The sequence below is a fragment of the Rhinoderma darwinii genome, chromosome 5 (assembly GCF_050947455.1).
Source record: "Rhinoderma darwinii isolate aRhiDar2 chromosome 5, aRhiDar2.hap1, whole genome shotgun sequence".
NCBI lineage: Eukaryota > Metazoa > Chordata > Amphibia > Anura > Rhinodermatidae > Rhinoderma > Rhinoderma darwinii.
Genome location: NC_134691.1, coordinates 59738227 through 59754605, shown reverse-complemented (window position 1 = coordinate 59754605; position 16379 = coordinate 59738227).

Sequence of the window (16379 nt, the reverse complement as noted above, 5' to 3'; positions counted from 1 at the left end):
GGGGGGGCAGCGGGAGCAACCTGCATCCTCATGCCCAGCCAGAGTTCCAGGGTGATTGGTGGTAGGTCCCGGTGGGGGGGGGGCAGCGGGAGAAACCTACATCCCCATGCCCAGCCAGAGTTCCAGGGTGATTGGTGGTAGGTCCCGGTGGGGGGGCAGCGGGAGCAACCTGCATCCTCATGCCCAGCCAGAGTTCCAGGGTGATTGGTGGTAGGTCCCGGTGGGGGGGCAGCGGGAGAAACCTACATCCCCATGCCCAGCCAGAGTTCCAGGGTGATTGGTGGTAGGTCCCGGTGGGGGGGCAGCGGGAGCAACCTGCATCCCTATGCCCAGCCAGAGTTCCAGGGTGATTGCAGGTAGGTCCCGGTGGGGTGGAAGGGGGTCAGCGGGAGCAAACCGCATCCCCATGCCCAGCCAGAGTTCCAGGGTGATTGCAGGTAGGTCCCGGTGGGGTGGAAGGGGGGGCAGCGGGACCAACCTGTGTCCCTATGCCCAGACAGAGTTCCAGGGTGATTGGTGGTAGGTCCCGGTGGGGGGGGCAGCGGGAGAAACCTACATCCCCATGCCCAGCCAGAGTTCCAGGGTGATTGGTGGTAGGTCCCGGTGGGGGGGCAGCGGGAGCAACCTGCATCCCTATGCCCAGCCAGAGCTCCAGGGTGATTGGTGGTAGGTCCCGGTGGGGGGCAGCGGGAGCAACCTGCATCCTCATGCCCAGCCAGAGTTCCAGGGTGATTGGTGGTAGGTCCCGGTGGGGGCCAGCGGGAGCAACCTACATCCCTATGCCCAGCCAGAGTTCCAGGGTGATTGGTGGTAGGTCCCGGTGGGGGGGCAGCGGGAGCAACCTACATCCCTATGCCCAGCCAGAGTTCCAGGGTGATTGGTGGTAGGTCCCGGTGGGGTGGAAGGGGAGCAGCGGGAGCAACCTGCATCTCCATGCCCAGACAGAGTTCCAGGGTGATTGCAGGTAGGTCCCGGTGGGGGGGCAGCGGGAGCAACTTGCATCCCCATGCCCATCCAGAGTTCCAGGATGATTGCAGGTATGTCCCGGTGGGGTGGAAGGGGGGCAGCGGGAGCAACCTGCATCCCCATGCCCAGCCAGAGTTCCAGGGTGACTGGTGGTAGGTCCCGGTGGGGTGGAAGGGGGGGGCAGCGGGACCAACCTGTGTCCCTATGCCCAGCCAGAGTTCCAGAGTGATTGCAGGTAGGTCCCGGTGGGGTGGAAGGGGGTCAGCGGGAGCAAACCGCATCCCCATGCCCAGCCAGAGTTCCAGGGTGATTGCAGGTAGGTCCCGGTGGGGTGGAAGGGGGGGGCAGCGGGACCAACCTGTGTCCCTATGCCCAGCCAGAGTTCCAGAGTGATTGCAGGTAGGTCCCGGTGGGGTGGAAGGGGGTCAGCGGGAGCAACTTGCATCCCCATGCCCAGCCAGAGTTCCAGGGTGATTGCAGGTAGGTCCCGGTGGGGTGGAAGGGGGTCAGCGGGAGCAAACCGCATCCCCATGCCCAGCCAGAGTTCCAGGGTGATTGCAGGTAGGTCCCGGTGGGGTGGAAGGGGGTCAGCGGGAGCAACTTGCATCCCCATGCCCAGCCAGAGTTCCAGGGTGATTGCAGGTAGGTCCCGGTGGGGGGGGGCAGCGGGACCAACCTGTGTCCCTATGCCCAGCCAGAGTACCAGAGTGATTGCAGGTAGGTCCCGGTGGGGTGGAAGGGGGTCAGCGGGAGCAAACCGCATCCCCATGCCCAGCCAGAGTTCCAGGGTGATTGCAGGTAGGTCCCGGTGGGGTGGAAGGGGGGGCAGCGGGACCAACCTTTGTCCCTATGCCCAGCCAGAGTTCCAGAGTGATTGCAGGTAGGTCCCGGTGGGGTGGAAGGGGGGGCAGCGGGACCAACCTGTGTCCCTATGCCCAGCCAGAGTTCCAGAGTGATTGCAGGTAGGTCCCGGTGGGGTGGAAGGGGGTCAGCGGGAGCAACTTGCATCCCCATGCCCAGCCAGAGTTCCAGGGTGATTGCAGGTAGGTCCCGGTGGGGTGGAAGGGGGGGCAGCGGGACCAACCTGTGTCCCTATGCCCAGCCAGAGTTCCAGAGTGATTGCAGGTAGGTCCCGGTGGGGTGGAAGGGGGTCAGCGGGAGCAACTTGCATCCCCATGCCCAGCCAGAGAACCAGGGTGATTGCTGGTAGGTCCCGGTGGGGTGGAAGGGGGGGCAGCGGGACCAACCTGTGTCCCTATGCCCAGCCAGAGTTCCAGAGTGATTGCAGGTAGGTCCCGGTGGGGTGGAAGGGGGTCAGCGGGAGCAAACCGCATCCCCATGCCCAGCCAGAGTTCCAGGGTGATTGCAGGTAGGTCCCGGTGGGGTGGAAGGGGGGGCAGCGGGACCAACCTGTGTCCCTATGCCCAGCCAGAGTTCCAGAGTGATTGCAGGTAGGTCCCGGTGGGGTGGAAGGGGGTCAGCGGGAGCAACTTGCATCCCCATGCCCAGCCAGAGTTCCAGGGTGATATCAGGTAGGTCCCGGTGGGGTGGAAGGGGGTCAGCGGGAGCAAACCGCATCCCCATGCCCAGCCAGAGTTCCAGGGTGATTGCAGGTAGGTCCCGGTGGGGTGGAAGGGGGGGCAGCGGGACCAACCTGTGTCCCTATGCCCAGCCAGAGTTCCAGAGTGATTGCAGGTAGGTCCCGGTGGGGTGGAAGGGGGGGCAGCGGGACCAACCTGTGTCCCTATGCCCAGCCAGAGTACCAGAGTGATTGCAGGTAGGTCCCGGTGGGGTGGAAGGGGGTCAGCGGGAGCAACTTGCATCCCCATGCCCAGCCAGAGTTCCAGGGTGATTGCAGGTAGGTCCCGGTGGGGTGGAAGGGGGGGCAGCGGGACCAACCTGTGTCCCTATGCCCAGCCAGAGTTCCAGAGTGATTGCAGGTAGGTCCCGGTGGGGTGGAAGGGGGTCAGCGGGAGCAACTTGCATCCCCATGCCCAGCCAGAGAACCAGGGTGATTGCTGGTAGGTCCCGGTGGGGTGGAAGGGGGGGCAGCGGGACCAACCTGTGTCCCTATGCCCAGCCAGAGTTCCAGAGTGATTGCAGGTAGGTCCCGGTGGGGTGGAAGGGGGTCAGCGGGAGCAAACCGCATCCCCATGCCCAGCCAGAGTTCCAGGGTGATTGCAGGTAGGTCCCGGTGGGGTGGAAGGGGGGGCAGCGGGACCAACCTGTGTCCCTATGCCCAGCCAGAGTTCCAGAGTGATTGCAGGTAGGTCCCGGTGGGGTGGAAGGGGGTCAGCGGGAGCAACTTGCATCCCCATGCCCAGCCAGAGTTCCAGGGTGATTGCAGGTAGGTCCCGGTGGGGTGGAAGGGGGTCAGCGGGAGCAAACCGCATCCCCATGCCCAGCCAGAGTTCCAGGGTGATTGCAGGTAGGTCCCGGTGGGGTGGAAGGGGGTCAGCGGGAGCAACTTGCATCCCCATGCCCAGCCAGAGAACCAGGGTGATTGCTGGTAGGTAAGGAGATCCATTTGGTGACCAAACAGCAGTGAAAATAAAAAGGCCCAAATGTCAAAGAATGACACTTTTAATACTGAAAGTGAAACATTTAAAATCAAGTTAAAGTGGGGTATGTTCAGAAATGTCAGAGACGGTAATGAGCAGCAGAGGCAGGCCGGGGCAGAGTTCCAGGGCCAGGGGTGTGACGGCAGGCAGCGTAGGCCGGGGCAGAGTTCCAGGGCGGTGGGGAGAGGACTAGGCCTCAAATCCAAGGAGATCCATTTGGTGACTAAACAGCAGTGACAATAAAAAGGCCCAAATGCCAAAGAATGACACTTTTAATACTGAAAGTGAAACATTTAAAATCAAGTTAAAGTGGGGTATGTTCAGAAATGTCAGAGACGGTAATGAGCAGCAGAGGCAGGCCGGGGCAGAGTTCCAGGGCCAGGGGTGTGACGGCAGGCAGCGTAGGCCGGGGCAGAGTTCCAGGGCGGTGGGGAGAGGACTAGGCCTCAATCCAAGGAGATCCATTTGGTGACCAAGCAGCAGTGACAATAAAAAGGCCCAAATGTCAAAGAATGCCATTTCTGCTACTGAAAGTGAAACATTTGAAAGTGAAACATTTAAAATCAAGTTAAAGTGGGGTATGTTCACAAATGTCAGAGGCGGTGGTGAGCAGCAAGGGCAGGCCGGGGCAGAGTTCCAGGGCCAGGGGTGTGACGGCAGGCAGCGTAGGCCGGGGCAGAGTTCCAGGGCGGTGGGGAGAGGACTAGGCCTCAATCCAAGGAGATCCATTTGGTGACCAAGCAGCAGTGACAATAAAAAGGCCCAAATGTCAAAGAATGACATTTCTGCTACTGAAAGGGAAACATTTGAAAGTGAAACATTTAAAATCAAGTTAAAGTGGGGTATGTTCAAAAATGTCAGAGGCGGTGGTGAACAGCAAGGGCAGGCCGGGGCAGAGTTCCAGGGCCAGGGGTGTGACGGCAGGCAGCGTAGGCCGGGGCAGAGTTCCAGGGCGGTGGGGAGAGGACTAGGCCTCAATCCAAGGAGATCCATTTGGTGACCAAGCAGCAGTGACAATAAAAAGGCCCAAATGTCAAAGAATGCCATTTCTGCTACTGAAAGTGAAACATTTGAAAGTGAAACATTTAAAATCAAGTTAAAGTGGGGTATGTTCACAAATGTCAGAGGCGGTGGTGAGCAGCAGAGGCAGGCCGGGGCAGAGTTCCAGGGCCAGGGAGTGACGGCAGGCAGCGTAGGCCGGGGCAGAGTTCCAGGGCGGTGGGGAGAGGACTAGGCCTCAATCCAAGGAGATCCATTTGGTGACCAAGCAGCAGTGAAACTGAAAAGGCCCAAATGTCAAAGAATTGCATTTCTGCTACTGAAAGTGAAACATTTGAAAGTGAAACATTTAAAATCAAGTTAAAGTGGGGTATGTTCACAAATGTCAGAGGCGGTGGTGAGCAGCAGAGGCAGGCCGGGGCAGAGTTCCAGGGCCAGGGGTGTGACGGCAGGCAGCGTAGGCCGGGGCAGAGTTCCAGGGCGGTGGGGAGAGGACTAGGCCTCAATCCAAGGAGATCCATTTGGTGACCAAGCAGCAGTGACAATAAAAAGGCCCAAATGTCAAAGAATGACATTTCTGCTACTGAAAGTGAAACATTTGAAAGTGAAACATTTAAAATCAAGTTAAAGTGGGGTATGTTCACAAATGTCAGAGGCGGTAGTGAACAGCAGAGGCAGACCGTGGCACAGTTCCAGGGCCAGAGTGTGACACTGTCCGCCGATAGATAACCCTTTGCACATTATCGTCATCATCATTATCAGCAGCAGTTGCTGTCAGCCAGCTCCAGAGTGTATGAGCGGGGTGTGCTGCCCATTGCAGCCCGGGGCAGAGGAGCCGTATGCAAGCTGTGCATGCCCGGTGGCAACAGTGTATGAGCTCCACAGCGCCAGCGGGGGGGGGGGGGGTCCCACTATGTCCCAAGCCGCCTGACATGTACTTCCGGTCGGCTAGGAGGTGGCATGTCACCTGGGCTGTCAGCCAGCCCCAGAGTGTATGAGCGGCGTGTGCCTGCACCCGTGGGGGGGATACAGGAGCCATGGGGAAGCTGTGCAAGACCGGGGGCAGCCGTGTAGGTGCTCTGCAGTGCCCGCTGTGGACTTCCAGGGCAAGAGCGGTAGGAGCGGCCAACTCATGCCGACCTCCTGGAACTCCCCGTCGGCCTCGCTCGCGGGTCGGTCCCGCTGATTTTTCTACCTTCATAATAAAAAAATCCTTTTTTTTTTATGGCATTTTCGGAAGCCTCAAGCCCACCTGGAGTTGCACGAGCAAGGCCACGTCGGCGTCTCCTTCCGAAAGCGGCCGGGAGCCAGTTCCGAGTATGAGCGGCGTGTGCCTGCCTTTTGCACCCGTGGGGGGATAGAGGGGCCCCTGGGGAGCTTGTACATGCCGGCAGCTTCCTTGTGGGAGCTCCACAGCGCCCGCGGCGAGTCCCGTTGTGTCCAGCCGGCTGACAAGCACTTCCGGTCCGCGAAGGATGCATGTCAGCGGCGGTGTGCCCGCTCCGGGTGTGAGCGGCGTGTGCCTGCCTATGGCATCCTGGGGGGGATAGAGGAGCCATGGGGAAGCCGTGCCAGCCCGGTTGCAGCCGTGTACGAGCTCCTCAGCGCCAGCGTCGGAGTTTGAGGGCTTTAGCGGTATGCACGGCCAACTCATGCCGACCTCCTGGAACTCCCCGTCGGCCTCGCTCGCGGGTCGGTCCCGCTGATTTTTCTACCTTCATAATAAAAAAATCTTTTTTTTTTTATGGCATTTTCGGAAGCCTCAAGCCCACCTGGAGTTGCACGAGCAAGGCCACGTCGGCGTCTCCTTCCGAAAGCGGCCGGGAGCCAGTTCCGAGTATGAGCGGCGTGTGCCTGCCTTTTGCACCCGTGGGGGGATAGAGGGGCCCCTGGGGAGCTTGTACATGCCGGCAGCTTCCTTGTGGGAGCTCCACAGCGCCCGCGGCGAGTCCCGTTGTGTCCAGCCGGCTGACAAGCACTTCCGGTCCGCGAAGGATGCATGTCAGCGGCGGTGCGCCCGCTCCGGGTGTGAGCGGCGTGTGCCTGCCTATGGCATCCTGGGGGGGATAGAGGAGCCATGGGGAAGCCGTGCCAGCCCGGTTGCAGCCGTGTACGAGCTCCTCAGCGCCAGCGTCGGAGTTTGAGGGCTTTAGCGGTATGCACGGCCAACTCATGCCGACCTCCTGGAACTCCCCGTCGGCCTCGCTCGCGGGTCGGTCCCGCTGATTTTTCTACCTTCATAATAAAAAAATCCTTTTTTTTTTATGCCATTTTCGGAAGCCTCAAGCCCACCTGGAGTTGCACGAGCAAGGCCACGTCGGCGTCTCCTTCCGAAAGCGGCCGGGAGCCAGTTCCGAGTATGAGCGGCGTGTGCCTGCCTTTTGCACCCGTGGGGGGATAGAGGGGCCCCTGGGGAGCTTGTACATGCCGGCAGCTTCCTTGTGGGAGCTCCACAGCGCCCGCGGCGAGTCCCGTTGTGTCCAGCCGGCTGACAAGCACTTCCGGTCCGCGAAGGATGCATGTCAGCGGCGGTGTGCCCGCTCCGGGTGTGAGCGGCGTGTGCCTGCCTATGGCATCCTGGGGGGGATAGAGGAGCCATGGGGAAGCCGTGCCAGCCCGGTTGCAGCCGTGTACGAGCTCCTCAGCGCCAGCGTCGGAGTTTGAGGGCTTTAGCGGTATGCACGGCCAACTCATGCCGACCTCCTGGAACTCCCCGTCGGCCTCGCTCGCGGGTCGGTCCCGCTGATTTTTCTACCTTCATAATAAAAAAATCTTTTTTTTTTTATGGCATTTTCGGAAGCCTCAAGCCCACCTGGAGTTGCACGAGCAAGGCCACGTCGGCGTCTCCTTCCGAAAGCGGCCGGGAGCCAGTTCCGAGTATGAGCGGCGTGTGCCTGCCTTTTGCACCCGTGGGGGGATAGAGGGGCCCCTGGGGAGCTTGTACATGCCGGCAGCTTCCTTGTGGGAGCTCCACAGCGCCCGCGGCGAGTCCCGTTGTGTCCAGCCGGCTGACAAGCACTTCCGGTCCGCGAAGGATGCATGTCAGCGGCGGTGCGCCCGCTCCGGGTGTGAGCGGCGTGTGCCTGCCTATGGCATCCTGGGGGGGATAGAGGAGCCATGGGGAAGCCGTGCCAGCCCGGTTGCAGCCGTGTACGAGCTCCTCAGCGCCAGCGTCGGAGTTTGAGGGCTTTAGCGGTATGCACGGCCAACTCATGCCGACCTCCTGGAACTCCCCGTCGGCCTCGCTCGCGGGTCGGTCCCGCTGATTTTTCTACCTTCATAATAAAAAAATCCTTTTTTTTTTATGGCATTTTCGGAAGCCTCAAGCCCACCTGGAGTTGCACGAGCAAGGCCACGTCGGCGTCTCCTTCCGAAAGCGGCCGGGAGCCAGTTCCGAGTATGAGCGGCGTGTGCCTGCCTTTTGCACCCGTGGGGGGATAGAGGGGCCCCTGGGGAGCTTGTACATGCCGGCAGCTTCCTTGTGGGAGCTCCACAGCGCCCGCGGCGAGTCCCGTTGTGTCCAGCCGGCTGACAAGCACTTCCGGTCCGCGAAGGATGCATGTCAGCGGCGGTGTGCCCGCTCCGGGTGTGAGCGGCGTGTGCCTGCCTATGGCATCCTGGGGGGGATAGAGGAGCCATGGGGAAGCCGTGCCAGCCCGGTTGCAGCCGTGTACGAGCTCCTCAGCGCCAGCGTCGGAGTTTGAGGGCTTTAGCGGTATGCACGGCCAACTCATGCCGACCTCCTGGAACTCCCCGTCGGCCTCGCTCGCGGGTCGGTCCCGCTGATTTTTCTACCTTCATAATAAAAAAATCTTTTTTTTTTATGGCATTTTCGGAAGCCTCAAGCCCACCTGGAGTTGCACGAGCAAGGCCACGTCGGCGTCTCCTTCCGAAAGCGGCCGGGAGCCAGTTCCGAGTATGAGCGGCGTGTGCCTGCCTTTTGCACCCGTGGGGGGATAGAGGGGCCCCTGGGGAGCTTGTACATGCCGGCAGCTTCCTTGTGGGAGCTCCACAGCGCCCGCGGCGAGTCCCGTTGTGTCCAGCCGGCTGACAAGCACTTCCGGTCCGCGAAGGATGCATGTCAGCGGCGGTGTGCCCGCTCCGGGTGTGAGCGGCGTGTGCCTGCCTATGGCATCCTGGGGGGGATAGAGGAGCCATGGGGAAGCCGTGCCAGCCCGGTTGCAGCCGTGTACGAGCTCCTCAGCGCCAGCGTCGGAGTTTGAGGGCTTTAGCGGTATGCACGGCCAACTCATGCCGACCTCCTGGAACTCCCCGTCGGCCTCGCTCGCGGGTCGGTCCCGCTGATTTTTCTACCTTCATAATAAAAAAATCTTTTTTTTTTTATGGCATTTTCGGAAGCCTCAAGCCCACCTGGAGTTGCACGAGCAAGGCCACGTCGGCGTCTCCTTCCGAAAGCGGCCGGGAGCCAGTTCCGAGTATGAGCGGCGTGTGCCTGCCTTTTGCACCCGTGGGGGGATAGAGGGGCCCCTGGGGAGCTTGTACATGCCGGCAGCTTCCTTGTGGGAGCTCCACAGCGCCCGCGGCGAGTCCCGTTGTGTCCAGCCGGCTGACAAGCACTTCCGGTCCGCGAAGGATGCATGTCAGCGGCGGTGTGCCCGCTCCGGGTGTGAGCGGCGTGTGCCTGCCTATGGCATCCTGGGGGGGATAGAGGAGCCATGGGGAAGCCGTGCCAGCCCGGTTGCAGCCGTGTACGAGCTCCTCAGCGCCAGCGTCGGAGTTTGAGGGCTTTAGCGGTATGCACGGCCAACTCATGCCGACCTCCTGGAACTCCCCGTCGGCCTCGCTCGCGGGTCGGTCCCGCTGATTTTTCTACCTTCATAATAAAAAAATCTTTTTTTTTTTATGGCATTTTCGGAAGCCTCAAGCCCACCTGGAGTTGCACGAGCAAGGCCACGTCGGCGTCTCCTTCCGAAAGCGGCCGGGAGCCAGTTCCGAGTATGAGCGGCGTGTGCCTGCCTTTTGCACCCGTGGGGGGATAGAGGGGCCCCTGGGGAGCTTGTACATGCCGGCAGCTTCCTTGTGGGAGCTCCACAGCGCCCGCGGCGAGTCCCGTTGTGTCCAGCCGGCTGACAAGCACTTCCGGTCCGCGAAGGATGCATGTCAGCGGCGGTGTGCCCGCTCCGGGTGTGAGCGGCGTGTGCCTGCCTATGGCATCCTGGGGGGGATAGAGGAGCCATGGGGAAGCCGTGCCAGCCCGGTTGCAGCCGTGTACGAGCTCCTCAGCGCCAGCGTCGGAGTTTGAGGGCTTTAGCGGTATGCACGGCCAACTCATGCCGACCTCCTGGAACTCCCCGTCGGCCTCGCTCGCGGGTCGGTCCCGCTGATTTTTCTACCTTCATAATAAAAAAATCTTTTTTTTTTTATGGCATTTTCGGAAGCCTCAAGCCCACCTGGAGTTGCACGAGCAAGGCCACGTCGGCGTCTCCTTCCGAAAGCGGCCGGGAGCCAGTTCCGAGTATGAGCGGCGTGTGCCTGCCTTTTGCACCCGTGGGGGGATAGAGGGGCCCCTGGGGAGCTTGTACATGCCGGCAGCTTCCTTGTGGGAGCTCCACAGCGCCCGCGGCGAGTCCCGTTGTGTCCAGCCGGCTGACAAGCACTTCCGGTCCGCGAAGGATGCATGTCAGCGGCGGTGTGCCCGCTCCGGGTGTGAGCGGCGTGTGCCTGCCTATGGCATCCTGGGGGGGATAGAGGAGCCATGGGGAAGCCGTGCCAGCCCGGTTGCAGCCGTGTACGAGCTCCTCAGCGCCAGCGTCGGAGTTTGAGGGCTTTAGCGGTATGCACGGCCAACTCATGCCGACCTCCTGGAACTCCCCGTCGGCTTCGCTCGCGGGTCGGTCCCGCTGATTTTTCTACCTTCATAATAAAAAAATCTTTTTTTTTTTATGGCATTTTCGGAAGCCTCAAGCCCACCTGGAGTTGCACGAGCAAGGCCACGTCGGCGTCTCCTTCCGAAAGCGGCCGGGAGCCAGTTCCGAGTATGAGCGGCGTGTGCCTGCCTTTTGCACCCGTGGGGGGATAGAGGGGCCCCTGGGGAGCTTGTACATGCCGGCAGCTTCCTTGTGGGAGCTCCACAGCGCCCGCGGCGAGTCCCGTTGTGTCCAGCCGGCTGACAAGCACTTCCGGTCCGCGAAGGATGCATGTCAGCGGCGGTGTGCCCGCTCCGGGTGTGAGCGGCGTGTGCCTGCCTATGGCATCCTGGGGGGGATAGAGGAGCCATGGGGAAGCCGTGCCAGCCCGGTTGCAGCCGTGTACGAGCTCCTCAGCGCCAGCGTCGGAGTTTGAGGGCTTTAGCGGTATGCACGGCCAACTCATGCCGACCTCCTGGAACTCCCCGTCGGCTTCGCTCGCGGGTCGGTCCCGCTGATTTTTCTACCTTCATAATAAAAAAATCTTTTTTTTTTTATGCCATTTTCGGAAGCCTCAAGCCCACCTGGAGTTGCACGAGCAAGGCCACGTCGGCGTCTCCTTCCGAAAGCGGCCGGGAGCCAGCTCCGAGTATGAGCGGTGTGTGCCTGCCTTTTGCACCCGTGGGGGAATAGAGGAGCCATGGGGAAGCTGTGCATGCCCAAGCTTCAAACTGTCACCATGTCAACAGACATGGTGACAGCGTCCCGATCGCAAAGCAGGATTCAAACAGGACCAATCAGAGTGGTCCCTGTGCCGGAAACGAGCTGTGATTGGTCAGTACTGACAGGCCAATCATAGCGCAGGAGCAGTGTTGCCTGCCTATTGCACCCGTGGGGGGAATAGAGGAGCCATGGGGAAGCTGTGCATGCCCAAGCTTCAAACTGTCACCATGTCAACAGACATGGTGACAGTGTCCCGATCGCAAAGCAGGATTCAAACAGGACCAATCAGAGTGGTCCCTGTGCCGGAAACGAGCTGTGATTGGTCAGTACTGACAGGCCAATCACAGCGCAGTAGCAGTGGTGCCTGCCTATTGCACCCGTGGGGGGGATAGAGGAGCCATGGGGAAGCTGTGCATGCCCAAGCTTCAAACTGTCACCATGTCAACAGACATGGTGACAGCGTCCCGATCACAAAGCAGGATTCAAACAGGACCAATCAGAGTGGTCCCTGTGCCGGAAACGAGCTGTGATTGGTCAGTACTGACAGGCCAATCACAGCGCAGGAGCAGTGGTTTGCCGGCATCTCCGTCTCTGACAAGCTCTTTCCTGTCAGAGAGCTTGTGAGAGACGGAGACAGGAATAAATACAGTGCGTAAGTTCAAAAAAACCAGCGATCTGCCGCTTTTCTGCCCTTTTGTGCCCACTAACCTGTTTTTAGTTAGTTAGGTAGCACAAGTTTTTCAGTATGGCCAAAAGAGTCTTTTCAGCCGAGGAAGCATCTGCAATGCTGTGTTCCGACACGGACAGCGCAAGTGAAGGTGAGGAGCAGTTCGTGCTTCCATCTTCCTCTGCATCTAGTGACTCTGAATCTGCACCCCCCAGTCGGCGTAGAAGAGCCGTAGTTCCTGATCTGCCTGAGCTGACCTGGGAAGCTGCAGAGAATTATACCCCCCAGGTGCCTGAGTTTACAGCCCGCTCAGGCATTCAAATTGAAATGACGGGTTTCAGCCCCATTGATTATTTTAACCTTTTTTTTTCAGACTCCCTTTTAGCGTTAATGGTCCAGCAGACCAACATCTATGCGGAACAATTTATCGCCCAGAACCCTGACTCTTATTATGGGAGAAGCCAAAATTGGACCCCCACAAACCTAGTGGAATTGCGGAAGTTTTGGGGCATATTTTTAAGTTTTGGCCTAATAAAAAAGCCTAGGATTAGAGACTATTGGTCCCTTGATATTTTATATAACACCCCCATTTACCGCACAGTAATGCCAAGGAAGCGCTTCGAAGCCATCCTGAAATTCCTTCATTATAATGATAATAGCCAGTGCCCACCCCCACAGGCCCCAAATTTTGATAGGCTATATAAAATACGACCATTGATTGCCCACTACTCCCAAATTTTTTCCCACGTTTATACCCCCCAGCAAAATATTTCGGTAGATGAATCCCTAGTCAGCTTCAAGGGTAGACTGCACTTCAGGCAGTATCTACCCAATAAAAGAGCCCGGTACGGCATAAAGCTCTACAAGCTGTGCGAAAGTGCCACCGGTTACACCTACTCCTTTAGGGTCTATGAGGGAAAAGACTCCCATATAGATCCCCCAGAATGCCCCCCTTTCCTTGGAATTAGTGGAAAGATCGTATGGGATCTTATCCATCCTTTACTTGGGAAAGGCTATCATCTTTATCTGGACAACTTTTATAACAGTGTCCCCTTAGTAAAAGTTCTCTTGTCCAGATCCACCTTGGCATGCGGAACAATCCGCAAAAATAAGAAGGGCCTCCCCAAAACATTGCTGGGTCAGATCCTAAAATTAGGAGAGAGCAAAGCTTTCTGCTGCGACAATCTGCTCCTCCTAAAGTATAAGGATAAAAGGGACGTCCTTATACTGACCAGCATACACGACAGCAGATGCAGCCTAGTCCCTGTACGTGGATCCACTTCCCAAGTCCCAAAACCATATTGTGTACAGGAGTACAACAAGTATATGGGTGGCGTTGACCTGTCCGACCAGGTTATAAAACCATACAACGCCATGCGCAAGACCAGAGTATGGTATAAGAAGCTGTCTGTGCATCTTACACAGATGGCTTTATACAACGCCTTTGTCCTCTATAGATATGCCAGCAGTGGAGGTACATTCCTGCAATTTCAGGAAAAGGTCATAAAGTCCCTGATGTTTGGTAACCAGGAAGGAGAGGGCAGTTCATCTGGCTCTTCCGTCAGTAGGATAATTCCCGGCCAGCATTTCCCCACAGAAATCCCCCCCACTGAAAAAAAAAAGAAGCCCCAAAAAAAATGCCGTGTGTGTGCCAAGCGAGGCATTCGTAAGGACACCACATACCATTGTGAGACATGTCCCACAAATCCCGGCCTGTGCATGAAACAATGTTTCAAAATTTATCATACCTCCTTGGATTTTTAATTTATTTATTCATTATTCACCTTTTCTGTCTCCCATACTGGCCATGACCAATTATTAATTTTTCTACTGACCAGCCCCATTTAAAATTTGATCATTTAAAAATTGTAAAAAAAACACCTAAAACAAAACTAAAAATTCTCACTATACCCCTAGATAATTTCCTCAATGGGTGTAGTTTCCGAAATGGGGTCACTTGTGGGGGGTTTCCACTGTTTTGTCCCCTCAGGGGCTTTGTAAATGTGACAAGGCCTCTCAAACCATTCCTGCTAAATGTGATCTCCCAAAGCCAAATGGCACTCCATCCCTTCTAAGCCCTGCCCTGTGTTCAAATATCCGTTTATTACCACATGTGGGGTATTGTTTTACTCGGGAGAAATTGCTTTACAAATTTTACGGTGCTTTTTCTCCTTCAGTCCTTGTGGAAATGAGAAAAAAATGGCTAAACCTAAATTTTCTTTGAATAAATGTTGATTTTAATTTTCACGGCCTACTTCCAATAAATTCTGTAAAAAACCTGTGCGGTCAAAATGCTCACCATACCCCTAGATAATTTCCTTGAGGTGTCTAGTTTCCCAGATGGGGTCACTTGTGGGGGTTTCCACTGTTTTGTCCCCTCAGGGGCTTTGTAAATGTGACAAGGCCTCTCAAACCATTCCTGCTAAATGTGATCTCCCAAAGCCAAATGGCACTCCATCCCTTCTAAGCCCTGCCCTGTGTTCAAATATCCGTTTATTACCACATGTGGGGTATTGTTTTACTCGGGAGAAATTGCTTTACAAATTTTACGGTGCTTTTTCTCCTTCAGTCCTTGTGGAAATGAGAAAAAAATGGCTAAACCTAAATTTTCTTTGAATAAATGTTGATTTTAATTTTCACGGCCTACTTCCAATAAATTCTGTAAAAAACCTGTGCGGTCAAAATGCTCACCATACCCCTAGATAATTTCCTTGAGGTGTCTAGTTTCCCAGATGGGGTCACTTTTGGGTGATTTGTACTGTTTTGTCACTGCAAGAGCCCTTCTAACAAAATAAGGCCCCAAAATCCACTAGGTGTTCCTTTGCTTCTGAGGCCTGTGCTTCATTCCAGTAGCACGCTACGACCACATGTGGGATATTTCCTAAAACTGCAGAAACTGGGCAACAAATATTGAGTTGAATTTCTCTGCTAAAACCTTCTGTGTAATAAAAAAATAGTATTAAAAATTTATTTCTGCCAATAAATATGAAATTTGTAAATTCCACCTCTACTTTGCTTTAATTCCTGTGAAATGTGTAAAGGGTTAAGACATTTTCTAAATGCTGTTTTGAATACTTTGAGGGGTGAAGTTTTTAAAATGGGGTGACTTTTTGGGGGTTTCTAATATATAAGGCCCTCAAAGCCACTTCACAACTGAACTGGCCCCTGTAAAAATGGCCTTTTGGCATTTTCTTGAAAATGTGAGAAATTGCTGCTAAAGTTGTAAGCCTTGTGATGTCATAGAAAAATAAAAGGATGTTCAAAAAACGATGCCAATCTAAAGTAGACATATGGGTGATGTTAATTAGCAACCATTTTGTGTGGTATAACTGCCTGTCTTACAAGCAGATACATTTAAATTGAGAAAAATGCTAATTTTTGCAATTTTTCTCTAATTTTCGGTGTTTTTCACAATTAAATATAGAACATATCGAGCAAATTTTGCTAGTAACTTAAAGTGCAATGTGTCACGAGAAAACAATCTCAGAATCGCTTGGATAGGTGAAAGCATTCCAGAGTTATTACCACATAAAGTGAACATGTCAGATTTGAAAAATGAGGCTCTGTCAGGAAGGTCAAAAGTGGCTAGGGCGGGAAGGGGTTAACCTAGTTCGGTCCCCACCGTTACAGTCGGATGTCAGCTGTAAGATACAGCTGAGATCCGGTGATGATGGCACCGACTCAGCTTCTGAGCCGGTGCCAAACATTGTACGGCATTTTGCGGGAAGTCAATGCTTTCCAGGACGTACATATACGTCCAATGGCGGGAAGGGGTTAATAATGACTAAAATTGTTTTTTTTTATATTGCACCCATGGGGGGGATAGAGGAGCCATGGGGAAGCTGTGCAAGACCGGGGGCAGCCGTGTACGAGCTCCGCAGCGCCCGTTGCAGACTTCCAGGTTTCGAGCGGTAGACGCGGCCACCTCATGCCGACCTCCTGGAAGTCCCCGTCGGCCTCGCTCGCGGGTCGGTCCCGCTGATTTTTCTACCTTCTTAATAAAAAAATCTTTTTTTTTTTTTGGCATTTTCGGAAGCCTCAAGCCCACCTGGAGTTGCACGAGCAAGGCCACGTCGGCGTCTCCTTCCGAAAGCGGCCGGAGCCAGCTCCGTGTATGAGCGGTGTGTGCCTGCCTATTGCAGCCTTGGAGGGATAGAGGAGCCATGGGGAAGCTGTGCCAGCCCGGGGGCAGCCGTGTACGAGCTCCGCAGCGCCCGCGGCGAGTCCCGTTGTGTCCACCCGGCTGACAAGCACTTCCGCCCCGCCAATGATGCATGTCAGCTTCGGGGAGCCAGCTCCGCGTATGAGCGGTGTGTGCCTGCCTATTGCACCTGTGGGGGGATAGAGGGGCCCCGTAGGAGCTTGTGCATACCGGCAGCTAGCTTGTGGGAGCTGTGGTTCGCCCGTGGCGAGTCCCGTTGTGTCCACCCGGCTGACAAGCACTTCCGCCCCGCCAATGATGCATGTCAGCTTCGGGGAGCCAGCTCCGCGTATGAGCGGTGTGTGCCTGCCTATTGCACCTGTGGGGGGATAGAGGGGCCCCGTAGGAGCTTGTGCATACCGGCAGCTAGCTTGTGGGAGCTGTGGTTCGCCCGT